At 49.6% G+C, this 22970-nt stretch overlaps 1 long non-coding RNA gene across 1 annotated transcript; it reads right to left on the bottom strand.

Annotated features, from left to right (window-relative positions):
* Positions 1-8256: 8256 nt before the first annotated feature.
* LOC134415278 (uncharacterized) lies at positions 8257-22970 on the bottom strand. Its single transcript, XR_010027012.1, has 4 exons — positions 22846-22970; positions 21679-22768; positions 9333-9360; positions 8257-8968 (listed from the first exon to the last, which is right to left on the bottom strand). It is a non-coding gene; the product is annotated as an uncharacterized LOC134415278 (long non-coding RNA).

Raw genomic sequence — 22970 nt, 5'->3', positions numbered from 1 at the left:
GCCTCCGAGCCACGGCACCGCCGAACTTTGAGCGGCCGAACCCCGCGCTCGCTGCCGGCCCCGGACAGAGCGCGGCTCCCGGCAGGAAAGCGGCTCCTGCGGCGGCTGCTCCGGCACGCGGGGCCGGCGCCGTCCCAGGGAGCCCCGCCCGCTGCCCCTGCCCGGCGGGGCCGGCACCGGGCCCGGGGCTACCGGCGGCGCCCGAGCCCCGCGCCCGGAGCAGACGGAGCGGCCGGCACCGCTCGGGCCGGCGCAGCAGCGCCCGCGCCGCCTCTGCCGCCCTTGGCCGGCCCGGCCCGGCTCCGCTCGGCTCCGCACGGTTCGCACCGGCGCGGCTCCGCCACTGCCACCCTGGCCGCGCCAAAACCCCGTGCGCCCCGGCAGCCGCTCGGGCCGTGCCAGCAGCGCTCCCGAGCGGGAACGTTCCGGGCTGGGAACGCTCCGGGCCGGGCCGCGGGCACGAGGAGCGCTCTCCAATGCAGCGGCACAGCCCCATTGCAGCCCTGCAAACGCTGCCGGAGCTGCGGCTTCCCGCAAGCCAACCCCGAAACGTACGCCGCAGGCGGGGCTCACCTCACTTCAACAAGGGCAAAGAAATGCGTTCTCCCCTAAAATTTCACCCCCTACGACAGCAGAAAAGAAGGGGTGCTCCTCAAATGAAAGCCTTCGACTGATGGGAAAGGGCGATTTCAAACCCTTGAAAAGGAGGGACACCAGGGCTGCCCCCTCCATTTAAACCCTAGGGTGATGAAAATGGGGTGGGCTGCCTTCAAATCAAACCCATAATACCACAAGAATACTTTTCCCATTCCCCTTAAAATAGAACGCAGGGATTCCCTGTCACCCCCGGGATACCCCTAACAGCCTGGAAAAGGCAGCTTTTCCTGCAATCAACACCCTTAAAACCACAAGTGAAGAGGGATCCTCTCAGTTCAAACACAGACAATAAGAGAAGAGGAGCTGCTTCCTTCTCCGTAATTCCTTTTGTCCTCATAAGCTCCACTTTTGTTCCTGGGGAACCGGGGAGGGACTGGCAAGATGAAATTGCAAAGGGGAAGGAGAAAAGTCCCCGCTCCAAACCCACACGGGCTCACCTGTTCGGCTGCTGCTCCCCGGCACAAAGATTCGTCCCTCGGCACCTCCTTTAAGCGATGCTCCACGTACCCAAGCGCGGATCCAGGCGTTCCCCCGACCCTGTGGGAAGCTCCCGCAGTCCTTCCACGAGACAGCGCCGGGAGCGCCCCATAAACCCCTCCACTCAGCAGCTCCATGCAAAAGGGAGCTGAGGCAAAGCCTCGCCCCAGCAGGAGCCGGCCCCTCATCATCCTCACACTCACACCTGGGCTGCTCTGAGCCCCCATCATCCTCACACTCACACCTGGGTTGCTCCGAGCCCCCCATCATATATTTTTCATATTTATATTCGCATGTATATTTGGAATTTATATTACTGTATAATAAAAATTATATTATATATTGCATCTCTTTATGTTACTTACATAGATTTCTATTTCTATTTCTATTCATAGTTTGGTATTATATCTTTATATCTCTATATATTTATTATATATTTCTGTATGTCGATTTACATTTCTATAGTACTTACATTATTTAAAATAAAACCTCTGCCTCTAATGAAATAAAAAGCAAAGACACCCCTTTCTTTAAAACACATTTAAAATTTTAAAAATAATTTTGTTTGTCATAATTCTATTCACATCTATATTTGTAATTTCCATTTGTTATATTTATAGATATTATATATATTGGAGAGAATACCTTTTTATATAATAATAGATATATTCTTTTGACACAATATATTTCTTTTACTTATATCTATATATATTAAATATTTATTGATATTGACATATATATGATATATTTGGATTTCTAGTTTTATATTTTTTATGAAATCTCCAGCCTATCCCCCTATAAAAGCCAAACAATCCCCAATTTATTTAAACTATATTTAAACATAAATCCTGTCACAGCTGCATTGCACAGCAGTGCCCCAAGCTAATCTGACACTTGTTCATCTCCTGGACCTGAATCTGAACCCGCTCACCTTGATCGCGCCTGGCAGAACCATTTTCATACCTTTTTCTGGCATGTCTTGTTTTTGTTTTTTTTGTCTTGAGTTTTTGTGGCCTTTATTGCCTCTCTTTCTTGCCTTGTTTCTTGGGGCTTTTACTCCCTTTTTCCTTGATTTTTTTCTGGCATTTCTTGGAGTTTTTTCTTTGTTTCTTCTTGCCCATTTTGGTGTTTTTTCTGGTTTTTCCTTGCCCCATGGGATTTTTTTTTTCTGTTTATTTTTTTTTCTGGGTTTTTCTTTGCCATTTTGGTTTTTTTTTTTTTTTCGTGGATCTTTCTTCCCCATCTTAGTATTTTGTTCTGATTTTATTTCTTGCCCATCTTGGGGTTTTTCCCTGGTCAGTTTCAGGGGATTTTTCTTGCCCATCTTGGGTTCTTTTCTGGTTTTTTTTTTTCTGGGTTTTACTTAGGGTTTTTGTCCGTATTTTTTTTTTTCTGGGATTTTTCTCGCCCATCTCGGGGTTCTATTGTGGGCTTTTTCTTGCCCATCTTGGGGTTTTCTTCTGCGTTGTTTTCTTACCCATTTTGTTGTTGTTGTTGTTTGGGTTTTTTTGTTTGTTTGGTTTTGGGGTTTTTTTTCTTGTTTTTTTTTTTTTTTCCTGAGGTATTTCTGGGATTTTTCTTACCCATCTTGGGGTTTTTTTCGGGGGGGGGGCGGTTTTCTCGCCCATCTCGAGGTTTTTTTCTGTGGGTTTGTTTTTTGTTGCATTTTCTTTCTTTTCTTTTTCTTTTTTTAGCCCCTAGGTTACTCCTTGCCCTCCTGGTTTTTTCTTTACGGCCGTCTTTACGACAGTCGCGCATTACGGCCGTCTTTACGACAGTCGCGCTTTACGGCACCTTTTACGACAGTCGCGCTTTACGGCCGTATTTACGACAGTCGCGCTTTACGGCACCTTTTACGACAGTCGCGCTTTACGGCACCTTTTACGACAGTCGCGCTTTACGGCCGTATTTACGACAGCCGCGCTTTACGGCACCTTTTACGACAGTCGAGCTTTACGGCCGTATTTACGACAGTCGCGCTTTACGGCCGTCTTTACGACAGTCGCGCTTTACGGCACCTTTTACGACAGTCGCGCTTTACGGCCGTATTTACGACAGTCGCGCTTTACGGCCGTCTTTACGACAGTCGCGCTTTACGGCACCTTTTACGACAGTCGAGCTTTACGGCCGTATTTACGACAGTCGCGCTTTACGGCACCTTTTACGACAGTCGCGCTTTACGGCCGTCTTTACGACAGTCGCGCTTTACGGCACCTTTTACGACAGTCGCGCTTTACGGCACCTTTTACGACAGTCGCGCTTTACTGCCGTATTTACGACAGTCGCGCTTTACGGCCGTATTTACGACAGTCGCGCTTTACGGCACCTTTTACGACAGTCGCGCTTTACGGCCGTATTTACGACAGTCGCGCTTTACGGCCTTCTTTACGACAGTCGCGCTTTACGGCACCTTTTACGACAGTCGCGCTTTACGGCACCTTTTACGACAGTCGCGCTTTACGGCCGTATTTACGACAGTCGCGCTTTACGGCCGTATTTACGACAGTCGCGCTTTACGGCACCTTTTACGACAGTCGAGCTTTACGGCCGTATTTACGACAGTCGCGCTTCACGGCACCTTTTACGACAGTCGAGCTTTACGGCCGTATTTACGACAGTCGCGCTTCACGGCACCTTTTACGACAGTCGCGCTTTACGGCACCTTTTACGACAGTCGCGCTTTACGGCACCTTTTACGACAGTCGCGCTTTACGGCCGTATTTACGACAGTCGCGCTTTACGGCCGTATTTACGACAGTCGCGCTTTACGGCCGTCTTTACGACAGTCGCGCTTTACGGCCGTCTTTACGACAGTCGCGCTTTACGGCCTTCTTTACGACAGTCGCGCTTTACGGCCGTATTTACGACAGTCGCGCTTTACGGCACCTTTTACGACAGTCGCGCTTTACGGCACCTTTTACGACAGTCGCGCTTTACGGCACCTTTTACGACAGTCGCGCTTTACGGCACCTTTTACGACAGTCGCGCTTTACGGCCGTATTTACGACAGTCGCGCTTTACGGCCGTATTTACGACAGTCGCGCTTTACGGCCGTATTTACGACAGTCGCGCTTTACGGCACCTTTTACGACAGTCGCGCTTTACGGCCGTATTTACGACAGTCGCGCTTTACGGCCGTATTTACGACAGTCGCGCTTTACGGCACCTTTTACGACAGTCGCGCTTTACGGCACCTTTTACGACAGTCGAGCTTACGGCCGTATTTACGACAGTCGCGCTTTACGGCCGTATTTACGACAGTCGCGCTTCACGGCACCTTTTACGACAGTCGCGCTTTACGGCCGTCTTTACGACAGTCGCGCTTTACGGCCGTCTTTACGACAGTCGCGCTTTACGGCACCTTTTACGACAGTCGCGCTTTACGGCCGTATTTACGACAGTCACGCTTTACGGCCGTATTTACGACAGTCGCGCTTTACGGCCGTCTTTACGACAGTCGCGCTTTACGGCCGTATTTACGACAGTCGCGCTTTACGGCCTTCTTTACGACAGTCGCGCTTTACGGCACCTTTTACGACAGTCGCGCTTTACGGCCGTATTTACGACAGTCGCGCTTTACGGCCGTATTTACGACAGTCGCGCTTTACGGCACCTTTTACGACAGTCGCGCTTTACGGCACCTTTTACGACAGTCGCGCTTTACGGCCGTATTTACGACAGTCGCGCTTTACGGCCGTATTTACGACAGTCGCGCTTCACGGCACCTTTTACGACAGTCGCGCTTCACGGCACCTTTTACGACAGTCGCGCTTTACGGCCGTATTTACGACAGTCGCGCTTTACGGCCGTATTTACGACAGTCGCGCTTTACGGCACCTTTTACGACAGTCGAGCTTTACGGCCGTATTTACGACAGTCGCGCTTCACGGCACCTTTTACGACAGTCGCGCTTTACGGCCGTATTTACGACAGTCGCGCTTTACGGCCGTCTTTACGACAGTCGCGCTTTACGGCCGTATTTACGACAGTCGCGCTTTACGGCCGTATTTACGACAGTCGCGCTTTACGGCACCTTTTACGACAGTCGCGCTTTACGGCCGTATTTACGACAGTCGCGCTTTACGGCCGTATTTACGACAGTCGCGCTTTACGGCACCTTTTACGACAGTCGAGCTTTACGGCCGTCTTTACGACAGTCGCGCTTTACGGCCGCATTTACGACAGTCGCGCTTTACGGCCACATTTACGACAGTCGCGCTTTACGGCACCTTTTACGACAGTCGCGCTTTACGGCACCTTTTACGACAGTCGCGCTTTACGGCCGTATTTACGACAGTCGCGCTTTACGGCCGTATTTACGACAGTCGCGCTTTACAGCACCTTTTACGACAGTCGCGCTTTATGGCATTTTTTACGACAATTTTTTCTTGCCTCTCTTGGCGTTTTTTCTGTTTTTTCCTTGCCCTTCTTGGGGGTTTTTTCTGTGATTTTCTGGGTTTTTTGTAGATCTTCTCCTTGCCCATCTTGGGGGCTTTTTTCTTGGTTTTTTCTTGCCCATCTTGGGATTTTTTTCCATTTCTTTTCCCTGTGTTTTTTTTTCCTGGGTTTTCCGGGGTTTTTTCTGGTCCATCTAGCATTTTTTTTTTCTGGGATGCTTCTTGCCCCTCCTGGTGTTTTTTCTGGTTTTTCCTTGCTCCCCTTGGGGTTTTTTTTTCAGGTTTTTTTTTTTCCCCTGGGTTTTTCTTTTCTGGATTTTTTCTTCCCCCTCTTGGTTTTTTGTTGTGATTTTTTTTCTTGCCCATCTTGGAATTTTTCTCTGGTCTGGTTTCATGGATTTTTCTTGCCCATCTTGGTTGTTTTCTGTGTTTTTTTTTTCCTCTGCCTTTCTTACATAGTTTTCTGGTTTTTTTGTTTTTTCTTTTTTGTTTTTTGTTTTTTTTTTTTTTTTTCCCTGGGCTTTTTCATGCCCATCTTGGGGTTTTCTTCTGCGTTTTTTTCTTGCCCTTGTTGTTGTTTTATGGGTATTTTTGGTTTTGTCTTTATTTTGTATTTTCCTGGTTTTTTTCTGTGGTATTTCTGGGACTTTTCTTGCCCATCCTGGATTTTTCAGGGAGGGGGGGGTGTTTCTTGCCCATCCCGAGTTTTTTTTCTGTGGGGTTTTTTTTTGTTGTTTTTTTTTGGGGGTTTTTTTTCTTTTCTTTTTCTTTTTTTTTTTTTTCCCCTAGGTTTCTCCTTGCCCTCCTGGTTTTTGGCTTTTTTTGTCTGTCTTCCTTCCTTCCTTTCTTCCTGTCCTTCCTTCTTTCTTCCTTGCATTTCCTTCCTTTATTTTCTTTTTTTCTTTTTCTTTCTTTCTTTCTTTCCCTGCATTTCTAATCTTGGTTTTCCTTTCTAGCTTTAGAATAAAAGAGCAGCAGTAGTAACTTTCAGGCCACCTGGGAGTAAAAAAAAAACTCCAAAACGAAAATTATTTAAAGAAAACTATTCATTCCCTGGGAGCCTGAAATTTTCTACTGCTGCACATGACATAGAGCTTTTATTCCTTCTTATAGATAGTTGATATTTTATACTTTATACAGCGGCACCTGCCGTCTGCACAGGCGCACTGCATGCAGAGCGCTGCGGCGTCGTTCAGTTCTGTTTAATTAAACTCGGCTGAATTCGGCTTGGTTCGGCTCCTTGTCTAAACTCGTTTCAGTTCGGCTCTTCGGCTAAACTCGGTCGTATTCGGCACGTTATCTAAATGCGGCTCAAGTCGGCTACACTCAGCTGTCGGTTCCAGTCGGCTATCATCGGCTCTTGGTGTAAACTCGGCTCTTTCCGGCCACACTCGGCTCTTTGGCTCTATTCGGCCCGGCTCGGCTCCCTCAGGGCGGGAAAGTGGACGCGAGAGGACCCCGGCACAGCGAGGCGTTTACCCAGATGCCTCTCACAAACCCGCCAAAATACGCTTGCCCGCGGCGCCCCTGAGCCCACAGCATGTCTCGAGTATACATGAAACGCCACAGAAAAATCCGTCGGGGCCGCCATGACATCGGTATTCCATGCAGGCAGTCCAGTTACACCCACCCGGTCCTCCACTTCCCCGCCCTTTTCGCCGCCATCTTGAGAAGGTCAACCAAAAGTCCGCTACATGGCCCACGCGCCACTCCCAAGCTGGCGGCCTCTCGGTGCACGGCTGCAGTACTGCGCTCTGCCCACAAGGCGGCAGCACTGCCGCCCGCCCCAGCCAGGGGCGCAGCGCGCCTCGGGGCTGCGGCAGCGAAGGCGGCAAAAAAGAACAGGGGCGACCCCCGCCGAAAACTGCTCTGAAATAAATGCCCCAAAACAACCGGGAAGAGGGAAAAAAAACTTCTGCCTGTAATCTAATAGGATAAAAGACAAAACAAAACACTACACAAAAAAAAAAAACCAAAAAAACAAAAAGACATCAATGTATTTTAAAAATATTTAAATATTTTTTTAAGTATTTTTTCATATTAATATTCACATTTCTATTTACAATGTATATTGATGCACACTGTCCATTTATACATTTCTTTTTATAAATACATTTCTATTCCATATTGTATATATCCCTAAAACTTTAATTTATTTGTGTATTTTTATACATATTTTTACATAGTAAGTATATAGTTCTGTTACGATTTTTACTTCTGTAACACTTGGATGATTTAAAATAAAACCTTTACCTCCATCCAAATTAAAGCCAAAAAGAACCCCTTTTTTCTAAAGTGTATTTAAATATTTTTTAAAATTCTATTTCTCAGGTTCATATTCACATGTACATTTAAAATGTATACTTATGTATACTGTTATTTGTATTCTTCATTACATCTCTTCCTATTATTTGTGTTTCTTTCCATTTTGTGTTTATATATATTTATATCTTCTTTCTATATCTCAATATTTAGAAATATATGACAATAATATCTACATTCATATTATATGAAATAAAAACCCTGCCTCTAACACAATAAGAATAAAAAAACCCCAACCCTTTATTTTAAACAGAATTTAAATAGGTTTTATCCTAATATTCAATTTTTATATTCATATTTGTATTTATAATGTATATTAATGTATATTGTTTACTTACATATTTACCTTTACCAATGTCAATTTAAAACTAAATTTATATTCTGTATTTCATCTGATGCGAGTAGTTTTTCATATTTTTTATATCTTTTTATTCATATTTTTTTATATTTGATTAAATATTTCTGCGTCAAGATTTTTATTTCTGGAATTTTTACTACGGCAGAAGGCCATGCGGCAGGGCAGAACAGCTCCAGCACAAATGTGAGCACACACCCGTGACACAGAACGTGACAAACAGGGGGACATGAAACATGACACATCATGCTTGTGGTGAGGGCCTCGAGGGGAAAAAGGCAAAAGGGACCCCAAAGACACACTAGGGAACACGGCACACCGGACAACACGACACAGACCAGAGCTGTTCTGCACTGCCCAGCTGAAAGCTGCCATCAAAAGCAGAGCCTCTCCCTTTAGCTGTCCTAAGAGGCCCTTGGAGAAGATTGCTTTCCCCTCTGCTCATTTTTAAATCTGTCCCAGGGATTCCCAACCTGCTACTCCGCCATCTCCAGGCCGTGGCCCTCAACTTATCTTTTGGATGGTCAGTCATGAGAATCCACGCTGCACCTGAAATGAGTCTGCCTTGGAGGGCCCCGTGATGGCCTGTGAGCCTCTCGGTCAGCTGCAATAAAGAAAACCAAATCCAAAGTATGAGTCCAGAGTTATGTGGGCCAAATCCCTGCAAGTCAGCTACTTCCCCTTTCCTGAGTGTGCCTGGCTCCCTCAGGCTCCAGCTTCATCCTGATTCCAAGGCTGGGGCCTTCATTAGGGGTGGCACCTGGGTAAGAGAAAGGCAAAGTTAAATGGCATTGCTGTGAGTGCAGTGGATGACCTTGTGTGCTCTAAGACATGGCAATGCCTCTGATAGGCTTCTGAACAGCCTTGTGTGGGGGGGCCCTCAAATAAACCAATAAACACCCTTTCTCACCCTGCTGCCTGCAACCCCCCCCCCCCCCAATAACTCCTAAAAGGACACCTGCTCACCCTCCCTCTCCCAGTCACAATCCCCAACTCACCTGAAGCCTCAATCTCAAACATCATCATTGACACTGGGAAGATCCCTCTTGTGTCATGATGAATCTGCGGAAAATATGTTGTGCTTGAGAGCTGAGCAATAACAACCACTTCTCTCCGTTGCTCACCTTGGCTGCTGGTACCCAGATTGACTTCCTAAAAAGAAAGACAAAGAACAGTACTGTAACACAGTCACCATACACACTTCTGCTGCAGAGACAAATGGGGCCTCACCTGCTCGGGGCAATCCCCTCACCCGGGATGGGGCCCTCTGGCACAGATTTAATCCATCTGAATCTGAAAAGAAAGTTAGGACAAGAGTCAAACTGTTGCAGCATAACTGATGAGCTCCAGATGTGATGAGTCCATCTACAAATCCCATCTAGAGTCCAAGGACACCCCACATTACACATCCCAGGTCCCCGGGCCCTCTCCTATTGCACCAGGCCGTGCGGCAGGGCAGAGCAGCTCCGGCACAAATCTGTGCAGACACCCGTGACACAGGACAGGCAGGACAAGACAGGACGGACAATGGGGACACAACATTGACAGAAATCTCTTGGCAAGGAAAATGGCTGCAAGGACTGAGAGAATGCAAAAGGAGATGACTGAGTTCAAACTGACGGTCAGCTAATGAGGCTCAGAGAACCCTGGAGGAAGAAGATGCTAACTGAAGCATTTATTCCAAGAACAGCAAAGATCGATGCCCAGGAACCCTATGGTCAGAATCCTCTGCCTGCCCTCACATTGTTACAAGTCCTAATCCACCAAAATGGATCCAGGTGGGGCATAGCTGTCCCTACAGCTCAGAACAAGACCTGAAAAGACATCTGACTGGATGCTTCCAAAGAGAGAACGTCTGACTGGAGAGCTGACACAGGTGTCAGAATCGCATCTATGGCCTGGGTGCCAGGCCTGGGAATACAGAGATCACAGATGCCAACAATGATGCCAGGGTGTCTGACAGGACTCTCAAAGGCTAACGTAAAAGACATGGGATACACAAACAACACACAATGCACAACAGACAAGTGACATGAGACACACCGGGACTGCTCTGCCCTGCGCACCTCAGCACTGTGGTCAAGAGTGAGACTTTGCTTTCATGGGGCCTAAGGGGCCACTTCATGGACACCCTCCACCTCCAAATTGGACTCAAAAACCCCTCCCAGAATCCCCAAACCAGCACCCAACGTTCATCCCCTCTGTAGGTCACAGCCCTCCTACTTATCTCTCATACATCTGGGGATGCTGGTCCCTGTCAGGTGCAAAGAAAGGCCACCTCATCAGATGGGAAGGTCCTGCTGGCACTGGGCTGGTGTCTCTCAGACAGCTAGATTAACGAAAACCAAACATCAGTGCCTGATCGTGCCACCACTTTGCCTAAGACCCACCACTCTGCTACTCACTGTCCTCCAAAGGAGGCCCGCCACCTCCTAACCCTGACCCTCTGCCACACATGGAATGCATCTGCACCTGAAAGAAAGTTAGAACATATGTCAAACACCACCAGGGTAACTCACAAGCTGCAAACACCTTATGTCAATCTAGGAACAGCATCTAGAGCCCAAGTACACCCCACATTACAAATTTCAACTCCCCAAGGCTTGTCCTATTGCCGCAGGCCATGCGGCAGGGCAGAACAGCTCCAGCACAAATGTGTGCACACACCCGTGACACAGAATGTGACAAACAGGGGGACATGAAACACGACACATCATGCTTGTGGTGAGGGCCTCGAGGGGAGAAGGCAAAAGGGACCCCAAAGACACACTAGGGAACACGGCACACCGGACAACACGACACAGACCAGAGCTGTTCTGTACTGCCCGCCTGAAAGCTGCCATCAAAAGTACAGCCTCTCCCTTTAGCTGTCCTAAGAGGCCCTTGGAGAAGATTGCTTTTCCCTCCGCTATGTTTTACATCTACCCCAACAACTCCCAACCCGCTACTCCCCCATCTCCAGGCCATGGCACTCGACTTATCTTTTGGATGATGGGTGATGGAAATCCACGTTGCACCTGAAATGAGCCTGCCTCAGAGGGCCCCGTGATGGCCTGTGAGCCTCTCGGTCAGCTGCAATAAAGAAAACCGAAACCAAAGTGTGAGTCCAGAGTTATGTGGGCCAAATCCCTGCAAGGCAGCTACTCCCCCTTTCCTGAGTGTGCCTGGCTCCTTCAGGCTCCAGCTTCATCCTGATTCCAAGGCTGGGGCCTTTATTAGGGGTGGCACCTGGGTAAGAGAAAGGCAAAGTTAAATGGCATTGCTGTGAGTGCAGTGGATGACCTTGTGTGCTGTAAGACATGGGAATGCCTCTGCTAGGCTTCTGAACAGCCTTGTGTCGGGGGGCCCTCAAATAAATACCCTTTCTCACCCTGCTGCCTGTAAACCCTATCCCAAGAACTACTAACTGGATACCTGATCACCCGCCCGCTCCCACTCACAACCCTCAACTCACCTGAAGCCTCAATCTCAAACACCATCCTTGACACTGGGCAGATATCTCTTGTGACATGATGAATCTGCTGAAAAATTGTTGTTCTTGAGAGCTGAGCAATAACAACCACTTCTCTCCGCTGCTCACCTTGGCTGCTGGCATCCAGTTTTACTTCCTAAAAAGAAAGACAAAGAACAGAGCTGTAACACAGTCACCACATACACTTCTGCTGCAGAGACAAATGGGGCCTCATCTGCTCTGGAGAATCCCCTCACCCGGGATGGGGCCCTCTGGCACAGATTTAATCCATCTGAATCTGAAAAGAAAGTTAGGACAAGAGTCAAAATGTGGCAGGATAATTTAAGAGCTCCAGATATCCTGTGTCCATCTACAAATCCCACCTAGAGTCCAACTACACCCCACATTACACATTCCAAGTCCCCAGGACTTCTCCTATTGCACCAGGCTGTGCAGCAGGGCAGAACAGCACCGGCACAAATCTGTGCAGACACCCGTGAAACAGGACAGACAAGACATGACAAACACTGGGGACACAACAGGAACAGAAATCTCTTAGCAAGGAAAATGGCTGCAAGGACTGAGAGAATGCAAAAGAAGAAGAGTTGAAGATGATGGTGAGCTGATGAGGCTCAGAGAACCCTGGAGAAAGAAGATGCAAACTGAATGATTTATTCCAAAAACTGCAAAGATGGATGCTCGAGAATCCTACAGTCAGAATCCTCTCCCTAACCTCACATCCTTACAAGTCCCAGTCTGCTATAATGGATCATTGCGCAGCATGGCTGTCCGTACAGCTCAGAACAAGACCTGACAAGACATCTGACTGGATGCTTCTAAAGAGAGATGTATTTCTGATGCCTGTGTGAGCTCCCCAGTCAAAAGTTCTATGGCATGGGTGCCAGGGCGAGGAACACTGAGATCACGGATGCTAGGAAAGGTTTCTGAGAGGCCCCTCACAGGGCTAAGATAAGAGACATGAGATATCCAGACAACACACAATACACAAAAGACAAGTGACACGAGACACACCAGGACTGCTCTGCCCTGCTGCGCACCTCAGCACTGTGATCAAAAGGGAGACTATGCTTTTATTGAGCATAAGGGGCAACATCTTGGCTACCCTCATTGCCAGAGCCAACTCAGACCCCCACCTTAGGGGGTCCTGACCCAGCACCCCCCGTTCATCCCCTCTGTGGGTCACAGCCCTCTACTTATCTCTCAGACATCAGGGGATGCCAGTCTGTGTCAGGTGCAAAGAAAGGCCACCTCATCAGATGGGAAGGTCCTGCTGGATCCGGGCTGGTGTCTCTCAGACAGCTAGATTAAAGAAAACCAAACATCAGGGCCTGATCGTGCCACCACTTTGCCTAAAACCCCACCACTCTGCTACTCACTGTCCTCCAAAGGAGGCCCGCCACCTCCTAACCCTGACCCTCTGCCACACATGGAATGCATCTGCACCTGAAAGAAAGTTACAACATATGTCAAACACCACCAGGGTAACTCACAAGCTGCAAACACCTTATGTCAATCTAGGAACAGCATCTAGAGCCCAAGTACACCCCACATTACAAATTTCAACTCCCCAAGGCTTGTCCTATTGCAGCAGACCATGCGGCAGGGCAGAACAGCTCCAGCACAAATGTGTGCACACACCCGTGACACAGAACGTGACAAACAGGGGGACATGAAACACGACACATCATGCTTGTGGTGAGGGCCTCGAGGGGAGAGGGCAAAAAGGACCAAAGGACCCAAGGACACACTAGGGAACACGGCACACCGGACAACACAATGCACACCGGAGCTGTTCTGCACTGCCCGCCTGAAAGCTGCCATCAAAAGTAGAGCCTCTCCCTTTAGCTGTCCTAAGAGGCCCTTGGACAAGATTGCCTTTCCCTCTGCTCATTTTTAAATCTGCCCCAAGAACTCCCAACCTGCTACTCTCCCATCTCCAGGCTGTGGACACCAACTTATCTTTTGGATGATCGGTGATGGGAATCCACGCTGCACCTGAAATGAGTCTGCCTCGGAGGGCCCCGTGATGGCCTGTGAGCCTCTCAGACACCTACAATAAAGAAAACCAAAACCAAAGTGTGAGTCCAGAGTTATGTGGGCCAAATCCCAGTAAGGCAGCTACTTGCCCTTTCCTGAGTGTGCCTGGCTCCTTCAGGCTCCAGCTTCATCCTGATTCCAAGGCTGGGGCCTTCATTAGGGGTGGCACCTGGGTTAGAGAAAGGCAAAGTTAAAAGGCATTCCTCTGAGTGCACTGGATGACCTTGTGTGCTGTAAGACATGGGAATGCCTCTGATAGGCTTCTGAACAGCCTTGGAAAGGGTCCTCAAATAAACAAATAAACACCCTTTCTCACCCCGCTGTCTGCAAACCTCCCCCTGCCCACAGTAACTCCTAACTGGATACCTGATCACCCATCCTCTCCTAATCACAATCCTCAACTCACCTGAAGCCTCAATCTCAAGCATCATGCTTCACACTGGGCAGATGCCTCTTGTGACATGATGAATCTGCTGAGAAATTGTTGTTCTTGAGAGCTGAGTAATAAGAACTACTTCTCTCCACTGCTCACCTTGACTGCCGGTATCCAGATTTATATCCTAAAAAGAAAGACAAAGAACAGAGCGGTAACACAGTCACCATAAACGCTTCTGCTGCGGAGACAAATGGGGCCTCACTGCTCGGGGAAAGCCCCTCACCAAAGACGGGGCCCTCTGGCACAGATTTAACCCATCTCAATCTGAAAAAAGTTAGGACAAGTGTCAAAATGTTGCAGCATAACTCAAGAGCTCCAGATCTGATGTGTCCATGTACAAAACCCATCTAGAGTCCAACTACCCCCACATTACAAATTCCAAATCCCCGGGGCTTCTTCTATTGCACCAGGCTATGGCAGCAGGGCAGAGCAGCTCCGGCACAAATGTGTGCTGACACCCGTGACACCAGGACAGGATATGACAGACAACGGGGACACAACAGGGACAGAAATGTCTTGGCAAGGAAAATGGCTGCAAGGACTGAGAGAATGCAAAAGGAGATGACCGAGCTGAGACCGATGGTGAGCTGATGAGGCCCCGAGAACCCTGAAGGAAGGTGATGCTAAACTGGATGATTGATTCCAAGAACAGCAAAGATCGATGCCTAGGAATCCTATGCTCAGAATCCTCTGCCTGCCCTCACATTCTTACAAGTCCTAATCCACCAAAATGGCTCCAGGTGGGGCATAGCCGTCCATACAGCTGAGAACAAGACCTGACAAGACATCTGACTGGATGCTTCCAAAGAGAGAACTTTTGACCGGGGAGCTCAGACAGGTATCAGAATCGCATCTATGGCCTGGGTGCCAGGCCAGGGAATGCAGTGATCACAGATGCTAACAAGGATGCCAAGGTTTCTGACAGGCCCCCCTAAGGTAAAAGACATGGGATACACAAACAACACATAATGCACAACAGACAAGTGACATGAGACACACCGGGACTGCTCTGCCCTGCGCTCCTCAGCACTGGGATCAAAAGTGAGACGTGGCTTTTATGGGGCCTAAGGGGCCACTTCATGAACACCCCCCCAACTCCAAATTGGACTCAAAAACCCCTCCCAGTAATTCCCAAACCAGCACCATGCCTTCATCCCCTCTGTGGGTCACAGCCCTCTACTTATCTCTCAGACATCTGGGGATGCCGGTCCCTGTCAGGGGCATAGAAAGGCCACCTCGTCAGCTGGGAAGGTCCTGCTGGCACCGGGGCTGGGGTCTCTCAGACACCTACATTAAAGAGAACCAAACATCAGTGCCTGACCTTGGCACCGCATCGGCCAAAACCCCACCACTCTGCTACTCACCACGCTCCTAAGAAGGCCCGGCACCTCCTGACTCTGACCCTCTGCCACACCTGGAATGCATCTGCACCTGAAAGAAAGTTAGAACATATGTCAAACACCACCAGGGTAACTCACAAGCTGCAAACACCTTATGTTAATCTAGGAACAGCATCTAGAGCCCAAGTACAGCCCACATTACAAATTCCAACCCCCCATGGTTTGTCCTACTGAAGCACGCCATGCAGCAGGGCAGAACAGCTCCAGCACAAATGTGTGCACACACCCGTGACACAGAACGTGACAAACAGGGGGACGTGAAACACGACACATCATGCTTGTGGTGAGGGCATCGAGGGAAGAGGGCAAAAGGGGCCCCAAAGACACGCTAGGGAACATGGCACACCGGACAACACGACGCGCACCGGACAACACAATGCACACCGGAGCTGTTCTGCACTGCCCGCCTGAAAGCTGCCATCAAAAGTAGAGCCTCTCCCTTTAGCTGTCCTAAGAGGCCCTTGGAGAAGATTGCCTTTCCCTCTGCTCATTTTTAAATCTGCCCCAAGAACTCCCAACCCACTACTCTCCCATCTCCAGGCTGTGGCCCCCAACTTATCTTTTGGATGATCGGTGATGCGGATCCACGCTGCACCTGGAATGAGTCTGCCTTGGAGGGCCCCGTGATGGCCTGTGAGCCTCTTGGTCAGCTACAATGAAGAAAACCAAAGCATGAGTCCTGAGTTATGTGGGCCAAATCCCAGCAAGTCAGCTACTTGCCCTTTCCTGAGCGTGCCTGGCTCCCTCAGGCTCCAGCTTCATCCTGATTCCAAGGCTGTGGCCTTTATTAGGAGTGGCACGTGGGTTCCACAAAGACAAAGTTAAAAGGCATTCCTCTGAGTGCAGCGGATGACCTTGTGTGCTCTAAGACATGGCAATGCCTCTGATAGGCTTCTGAACAGCCTTGTGTAGGGAGGCCCTCAAACAAATAAACACCCTTTCTCACCCTGCTGCCTGCAAACTCCCTCCCAATAACTCCTAACTGGATACCTACTTCACCCTCCCTCTCCCAGTCACAATCCTCAACTCACCTGAAGCCTCAATCTCAAATATCATCCTTGACACTGGGCGGATCCCTCTTGTGACATGATGAATCTGCTGAAAATTTGTTGTGCTTGAGAGCTGAGCACTAACAACCACTTCTCTCCACTGCTCACCTTGGCTGCTGGTATCCATATTGACTTGCTAAAAATAAAGACAAAGAACACTGCTGTAACACAGTCACCATGTACAATTCTGCTGCAGAGACAAATGGTGCCTCACCTGTTCAGGGCAATCCCCTCACCCAGGAAGGGTGGCTCTGCCCTGGATTTTATCCTTCTGCAACTGAAAGAAAGTTAGGATGAAAGTCAAAGGGCTGCAGCATAATTTATGGGCTCCAGATATCCTGTGTCCATCTACAAATCCCATCTAGAGTCCAACAGCACCACACATTACCCATTCCAAGTCCCCGAGATGCCTCCTATTGCACCAGGCTACGCGGCAGGGCAGAGCAGCTCCGGCACAAACGTGTGCTGACACCCGTGACACAGGATAGACAGGACAGACAACAGGGACACAACAGGAACAGAAACCTCTTGGCAAGGAAAATGGCTGCAAAGACTGAGAGAATGCAAAAGGAGATGACCAAGGTAAGACTGATGGTGGACTGCAGAGGCCCAGAGAACCCGGGAGGAAGAAGATGCTAACGGAATGATTTTTTCCAAAAACTGCAAAGATGGATGCCCAGGAATCCTATGCTCAGAATCCTCTCCCTGCCCTCACATTCTTTCAAGTCCTAATCCGCCATAATGGATCATTGCGGAGCATGGCTGTCCGTACAGCTCAGAACAAGAACTGACTGGATGCTTCCAAAGAGAGATGCATTTCTGATGCCTGTCTGAGCTCCCAAGTCAAAAGTTCTGTGGCATGGGTGCCAGGGCAAGGAGCGCTGAGATCACAGATGCTAGGAAAGGTGCCAAGGTTTCTGACAGGCCCCTCACAGGGGGCTAAGATAAGAGACATGAGGTATCCAGAGAACACACAATACAGAAGAGACAAATGACACAAGACACACCAGGACTGCTCTGCCCTGCTGCACACCTCAGCACTGTGATCAAAAGTGAGACTTGGCTTTTATGGTGCCTAAGGGGCCATGTCTTGGCTACCCTCATTTCCAGAGCCAACTCAAACCCCCACCACAGAGAGTCCTGACCCAGCAATCTGCTTCCAGCCCCTCTGTGGGTCATGGCCCTCTACTTATCTCTCAGATATCAGGGGATGCTGGTCTCAGGTGCAAAGAAAGGCCACCTCGTCAGCTAGGAAGGTCCTGCTGGCACTGGGCTGGTGGCTCTCAGACAGCTGTATTAAGCAAAACCAAAGATCAGTGCCTGATCTTGGCACCACATCGGCCAAAACCCCACCAGTCTACTACTCACCGCGCTCCTAAGAAGGCCCGGCACCTCCGAACCCTGACCCTCTGCCATGGATGCAATGCATCTGCACCTGAAAGATAGAACATATGTCAAACACCACCAGGATAAATCAAAAGCTGCAAACACCTTATGTCAATCTAGGAACAGATCTATAGTCCAAGTACACCCCACAGGACAAATTTCAACTCCCCAGGCTTGTCCCCATTGCACCAGGTTACGCGGCAGGGCAGAACAGCTCTGGCACAAATACCTGCAGACACCCGTGACACAGAACGTGACAAACAGGGGGACGTGAAACACGACACATCATGCTTGTGGTGAGGGCCTCGAGGGGAGAAGGCAAAAGGGACCCCAAAGACACACTAGGGAACACGGCACACCGGACAACACGACACAGACCAGAGCTGTTCTGCACTGCCCGCCATGAATGCTGCCATCAAAAGTAGAGCCTCTCTCTTTGGCTGTCCTGAGAGGCCCTTCTAAAAGATTGCTTTTCCCTCTGCTAATCTTTAAATCTGCCCCAAGAACTCCCAACCCACTACTCTCCCATCATCCCATCTCCAGGCTGTGGCCCCCGACTTATCTTTTGGATGATCGGTGATGGGAATCCACGCTGCACCTGAAATGACTCTGCCTCAGAGGGCCCCGTGATGGCCTGTGCGTCTCTTGGTCAGCTACAATGAAGAAAACCAAAGCCAAAGTGTGAGTCCTGAGTTATGTGGGCCAAATCCCAGTAAGGCAGCTACTTGCCCTTTCCTGAGTGTGCCTGGCTCCCTCAGGCTCCAGCTTCATCCTGATTCCAAGGCTGGGGCCTTCATTAGGGGTGGCACCTGGGTTAGAGAAAGGCAAAGTTTAATGGCATTGCTGTGAGTGCAGTGGATGACCTTGTGTGCTCTAAGACATGGGAATGCCTCTGCTAGGCTTCTGAACAGCCTTGTGTCGGGGGGCCCTCAAATAAACACCCTTTCTCACCCTGCTGCCTGCAAACCCCCTCCCAAGAACTCCTAACTGGATACCCAATCACCCTCCCGCTCCCAGTCACAATCCTCAACTCACCTGAAGCCTCAATCTCAAACATCATCCTTGACACTGGGCAGATGCCTCTTGTGACATGATGAATCTGCTGAAAAATTTTTTTCTTGAGAGCTGAGTAATAAGAACTACTTCCCTCCACTGCTCACCTTGGCTGCTGGTATCCAGACTTACTTCCTAAAAAGAAAGACAGAGAACAGAGATGAAACACAGCCACCATAACACTTCTGCTGCAGAGACAAATGGGGCCTCACCTGCTCGGGGGAATCCCCTCACCCGGCATGGGGCCCTCTGGCACAGATTTAATCCATCTCAATCTGAAAAGAAAGTTAGGACAAGAGTCAAACTGTTGCAGGATAAGGTAAGAGCTCCAGATCTGATGTGTCCATCTACAAAACCCATCTAGAGTCCAACTACCCCCCACATTACAAATTCCTAATCCCCGGGGCTTCTTCTATTGCAGCTGGCTATGCGGCAGGGCAGAGCAGCTCCGGCACAAATGTGTGCTGACACCCGTGACACAGGACAGACAGGACAGACAACGGGGACACAACAGGGACAGAAATGTCTTGGCAAGGAAAATGGCTGCAAGGACTGAGAGAATGCAAAAGGAGATGACCGAGCTGAGACCGATGGTGAGCTGATGAGGCCCTGAGAACCCTGAAGGAAGGTGATGCTAAACTGGATGATTGATTCCAAGAACAGCAAAGATCGATGCCTAGGAATCCTATGCTCAGAATCCTCTGCCTGCCCTCACATTCTTACAAGTCCTAATCCACCAAAATGGCTCCAGGTGGGGCATAGCCGTCCATACAGCTGAGAACAAGACCTGACAAGACATCTGACTGGATGCTTCCAAAGAGAGAACTTTTGACCGGGGAGCTCAGACAGGTATCAGAATCGCATCTATGGCCTGGGTGCCAGGCCAGGGAATGCAGTGATCACAGATGCTAACAAGGATGCCAAGGTTTCTGACAGGCCCCCCTAAGGTAAAAGACATGGGATACACAAACAACACATAATGCACAACAGACAAGTGACATGAGACACACCGGGACTGCTCTGCCCTGCGCTCCTCAGCACTGGGATCAAAAGTGAGACGTGGCTTTTATGGGGCCTAAGGGGCCACTTCATGAACACCCCCCAACTCCAAATTGGACTCAAAAACCCGTCCCAGTAATTCCCAAACCAGCACCATGCCTTCATCCCCTCTGTGGGTCACAGCCCTCTACTTATCTCTCAGACATCTGGGGATGCCAGTCTGTGCCAGGTGCATAGAAAGGCCACCTCGTCAGCTGGGAAGGTCCTGCTGGCACCGGGGCTGGGGTCTCTCAGACACCTACATTAAAGAGAACCAAACATCAGTGCCTGACCTTGGCACCGCATCGGCCAAAACCCCACCACTCTGCTACTCACCGCGCTCCTAAGAAGGCCCTGCACCTCCTGACTCTGACCCTCTGCCATGGATGCAATGCATCTGCACCTGAAAGAAAGTTAGAACACATGTCAAACACCTCCACAATAACTCACAAGCTTCAAACGCCTTATGTCAATCTAGGAAGAGCAGCTAGAGCCCAAGTACAGCCCACATTACAAATTCCAACTCCCCATGGTTTGTCCTACTGAAGCACGCCATGCGGCAGGGCAGAACAGCTCCGGCACAAATACCCGCAGACACCCGTGACACAGAACGTGACAAACAGGGGGACGTGAAACACGACACATCATGCTTGTGGTGAGGGCCTCAAGGGAAGAGGGCAAAAGGGACCCCAAAGACATACTAGGGAACACAGCACACACCGGAGCTGTTCTGCACTGCCCGCCTGAAAGCTGCCATCAAAAGTAGAGCCTCTCCCTTTAGCTGTCCTAAGAGGCCCTTGGACAAGATTGCTTTCCCCTCTGCTCATTTTTAAATCTGTCCCAGGGATTCCCAACCTGCTACTCTCCCATCTCCAAGCCACAGCCCCCGACTTATCTTTTAGACGATCAGTGATGGGAAATCCACGCTGAGCCTGAAATGAGTCTGCCTCGGAGGGCTCTGTGATGGCCTGTGAGCCTCTTGGTCAGCTGCAATAAAGAAAACCAAAACCAAAGTGTGAGTCCAGAGTTATGGGGGCCAAATCCCAGCAAGGCAGCTACTTGCCCTTTCCTGAGCGTGCCTGGCTCCCTCAGGCTCCAGCTTCATCCTGATTCCAAGGCTGTGGCCTTCATTAGGGGTGGCACCTGGGTTAGAGGAAGGCAAAGTTAAATGGCATTGCTGTGAGTGCAGTGGATGACCTTGCGTGCTGTAAGACATGGGAATGCCTCTGCTAGGCTTCTGAACACCCTTGGATGCAGGGGGGCCCTCAAATAAACAAATAAACACCCTTTCTCACCCTGCTGCCTGCAAATCCCCGCTCCCAAGAACTCCTAACTGGATACCTGATCACCCTCCCTCTCCCAGTCACCTGAAGCCTCAATTTCAAACATCATCCTTGACACTGGGCAGATCTCTCTTGCGACACGATGAATCTACTGAAAAATTGTTGTGCTTGAGAGCTGAGCAATAACAACCACTTCTCTCCGCTGCTCACCTTGACTGCTGGTATCCAGACTGACTTCCTAAAAAGAAAGACAAAGAACAGTGCTGTAACACAGTCACCATACACACTTCTGCTGCAGAGACACACGGGGCCTCACCTGCTCGGGGCAATCCCCTCACCCGGGACGGGGCCCTCTGGCACAGATTTAATCCATCTCAATCTGAAAAAAAAGGTAGGACAAGAGTCAAACAGTTGCAGGATAACTGAGGAGCTCCGGATATCCTGTGTCCACCTACAAATCCCATCTAGAGTCCAACTACACCCCACATTACACATTCCAAGTCCCTGGGACTTCTCCTATCGCACCAGGCTGTGCGGCAGGGCAGAGCAGCTCCAGCACATATGTGTGCTGACTCCCGTGACACAGGACAGGCAGGACAGGACAGGACAAACACTGGGGACACAACAGGAACAGAAATCTCTTAGCAAGGAAAATGGCTGCAAGGACTGAGAGAACGCAAAAGAAGAAGAGTTGAAGCTGATGGCGAGCTGATGAAGCTCAGAGAACCCTGGAGAAAGAAGATGCAAACTGAATGATTTATTCCAAAAACTGCAAAGATGGTGGCTCGGGAATCCTACAGTCAGAATCCTCTCCCAAACCTCACATTCTTACAAGTCCCAGTCTGCTATAATGGATCATTGCGCAGCATGGCTGTCCGTACAGCTCAGAACAAGACATGACAAGACATCTGACAGGACGCTTCTAAAGAGAGATGCATTTCTGATGGCTGTGTGAGCTCCCCAGTCAAAAGTTCTATGGCATGGGTGCCAGGGCAAGGAACGCTGAGATCACGGATGCTAGGAAAGGTTTCTGAGAGGCTTCTCACAGGGCTAAGATAAGAGACATGAGATATCCAGACAACACACAATACACAAAAGACAAGTGACACGAGACACACCGGGACTGCTCTGCCCTGCTGCGCACCTCAGCACTGTGACCAAAAGGGAGACTTTGCTTTTATGGGGCCTAAGGGGCCACATCTTGGCTAACCTCATTGCCAGAGCCAACTCAGACCCCCACCTCAGGGAGTCCCGACCCAGCACCCCACGTTCATCCCCTCTGTGGGTCACAGCCCTCTACTTATCTCTCAGACATCAGGGGATGCCAGTCTGTGTCAGGTGCAAAGAAAGGCCACCTCGTCACCTGGGAAGGTCCTGCTGGCACCGGGCTGGTGTCTCTCAGACAGCTGTATTAAAGAGAACCAAACATCAGTGCCTGACCTTGGCACCGCATCGGCCAAAACCCCACCACTCTGCTACTCACCGCGCTCCTAAGAAGGCCCTGCACCTCCTGACTCTGACCCTCTGCCATGGATGCAATGCATCTGCACCTGAAAGAAAGTTAGGACACATGTCAAACACCTCCACAATAACTCACAAGCTTCAAAC

Source organism: Melospiza melodia, chromosome 2 (genome assembly GCF_035770615.1).
Source record: "Melospiza melodia melodia isolate bMelMel2 chromosome 2, bMelMel2.pri, whole genome shotgun sequence".
NCBI classification, from domain to species: domain Eukaryota; kingdom Metazoa; phylum Chordata; class Aves; order Passeriformes; family Passerellidae; genus Melospiza; species Melospiza melodia.
Note: the sequence above shows the minus strand (reverse complement) of the source record. Positions and strands in the feature narration are given on the sequence as shown.